Genomic DNA, 2,476 nt, shown 5'->3' with positions numbered 1-2,476 from the left:
TAGCCCGTGTCTATCGAGTTTGGGTAATTTTAAGCCCTGTTTCCACACGGCCAAGGACACGCCCGTGTGCCCAGGCCGTGTGGGTCACTGTACCTGTATAAAAAAACACAAAAAATAGATAAAATAAACAGGTTAGTGGTGTTAGTGCTCGCGTTGCCTCTCGAGAAACGCTTGTTTATAGTCTAAGCTCAACTCACCTCATATTTGCACTGTCATGGTGGTTCGAGGAGTTGAAACTCCTCATTCCCGCTATCAATTTTATCAAAATAAGGTTTTAGAGGAGTACTATTTACCTTAAAAGTGTCGAATTTGGAATGAGTTACCTCGACTGTACCGTATGGGAAAACGCTGAGTACCGTAAAAGGAATTTCTGCATTAGGTTCAGAAGTGGTAACACGAGGGTCTGCTTCATCTAACAGTACTTTGTCTCCAACCTTAAGTTGATTCGATTCACCTTTAAGTTTGTCATGGCACTGCCTTGATTCATCGTGTATTCTCGGTTTCTCCTTAACCTGTGTTCGCATTCATCTAGTTCCTCGATCTGTAGCCTTCACTCTTCATAGATAGTCTTGTCATTACATGGACTGGAACGTGGCTCATTTGTACTTCTCGAAAATTTTTCTGGATCTTTCAGTTTATTGGGTAGCTTATTTTGTAGAATAGCTGAGCAGACTGCATTTAACTCCACATGTGCTGACTCATCTAACTTCCATTTGTTTGATAAGAGCTTCTTTAAAAATTTAACCGAGTTGGGCATCTGCGAAAGAGCTTCAATAAACATAAGTTAATATGTAATTTTTTAAGTGGTTTAAGAAATTTACCGAATTGTTCGTCTGTGCGGTCTTTCCTTTTTGCATTGGGATATGGTATACGAGGTTTATACTCTTTGCTTACCGACTTCTATGTACCATGATTCATCTCATCCTTGCCATTACTTATCATAGCTTCGTGCCTTGTTTCAGATTTAGATTCAACTAACCCTTCTTCATCGCGTATAGTGATGGCATAAAGTTGCTCCCTTGGGTTAGTTTCTATGTTACTGGGCAAGCTACCTTGTGGTCTTTCAAAGATCAACTTAGCTAACTGTCCTATTTGATTCTCGAGTCCTTAAATCGATGCCTGTTGATTTTCAATTGTAGTTTCAGTGTTTTCAAAACGGGTTTCCACCACTGAAATAAACTTCGTCATATCTCTTCAAGGTTTGGCTTTTTCTCTTGCTGGTAAGGTTGTTGTTGGAATCCTAGAGGTGGTGGTGGTCTTTGATTTCCTTGACCACCCAAGAGAAATTGGGATGGTTCCTCCAACCTGCATTGTAAGTATTACTATATGGATTATTCCGTGGTCTAGAGTTGTTACCTATATAGTTGACTTGTTCGTTCGTAGTACTATGGTCATAGGTTAGACATTCTGGATTATTTATCCCCCCATTTGTATCACATTTCATCACCGGATGCATCTGCGTAGAAACATATAAGCCATCAATCTTTTTATTTAAAAGTTTTACCTAGTTTGATAACATGGTGACGCGTCGAGGTTGAAAACACTGATTGCTTTATTAGGCTTTGTCCTCATAACTTGCCACTAATAATTATTCAGTGACATCTCTTCAATGAACTCATAAGCCTCCTTAGGCGTTTTATTATTTAAGGTTCCACCGGCCACTGCATCGACCATCTGTCTCGTTGAGGGGTTCAAAGCATTGTGGAAAGTTTGAACCTGTAGCCTTAGAGGTAATCCATGATGATGGCACCTTCTCAATAAATCTTTGTATCTCTCGCATACATCATATAGTGTTTCTAAATCCATCTACACAAAAGAAAAGATATCATTCCTCAATTTAGTCATTTTAGTCGACGAAAAATATTTGACTAAAAATTTTTCAGTCATTTGCTTCCAAGTAGTGATTGATCCCCGTGGTAACGAGTTCAACCACTGTTTAGCCTTATTCCTTAATGAAAAGGGAAACAACTGAAGGTGAATGACATCGTCAGAAAAGCCATTGATCTTAAAGGTGTCGCAGAATTCCAGAAAATTTGCTAATTGAGTGTTTGGATCCTCGTCCTGCAAACCATCAAACTGAACAAACTGTTGTATCATTTGAATAGTGTTAGGTTTCAGTTCAAAATTATTTACAGTAACAGCAGGTCTAACTATACTCGATTTAGTTCCTGTTAAAGTAGATTTAGCATAATCATACATAATACGAGGAGTAGGATTCTGATTTACTGGATTTACAGCAAGCACAAGAGGTAGCGGATTATTCTGATTATCAGCCATCTCCTTAGTTGTAGTATGGATATTGTCTTCTCGCTCTTCCTCTATGTATTGTAGACTTCGCCTTATTTCTCTTCGGTTTCTGCGAGCTGTGCTCTCGATCTTACTATCGAAAAGCAAAGGTCCTGATTGGTTCTTCCTAGTCATAAACTAGAGACACCTACCAGAAGTAATTAAAAAGAAAAATTTAGAAAAGAAAAAT

At 38.6% G+C, this 2,476-nt stretch overlaps 1 non-coding gene across 1 annotated transcript; it reads left to right on the top strand.

The window, feature by feature from the left end:
• Window positions 1-1,732: 1,732 nt before the first annotated feature.
• LOC128287020 (small nucleolar RNA R71) lies at window positions 1,733-1,839 on the top strand. Its single transcript, XR_008277720.1, has one exon. It is a non-coding gene; the product is annotated as a small nucleolar RNA R71 (small nucleolar RNA).
• The last annotated feature ends 637 nt before the right edge of the window (window positions 1,840-2,476 follow it).

This window comes from Gossypium arboreum, chromosome 13 (genome assembly GCF_025698485.1).
Source record: "Gossypium arboreum isolate Shixiya-1 chromosome 13, ASM2569848v2, whole genome shotgun sequence".
Taxonomy (NCBI): domain Eukaryota; kingdom Viridiplantae; phylum Streptophyta; class Magnoliopsida; order Malvales; family Malvaceae; genus Gossypium; species Gossypium arboreum.
Note: the sequence above shows the minus strand (reverse complement) of the source record. Positions and strands in the feature narration are given on the sequence as shown.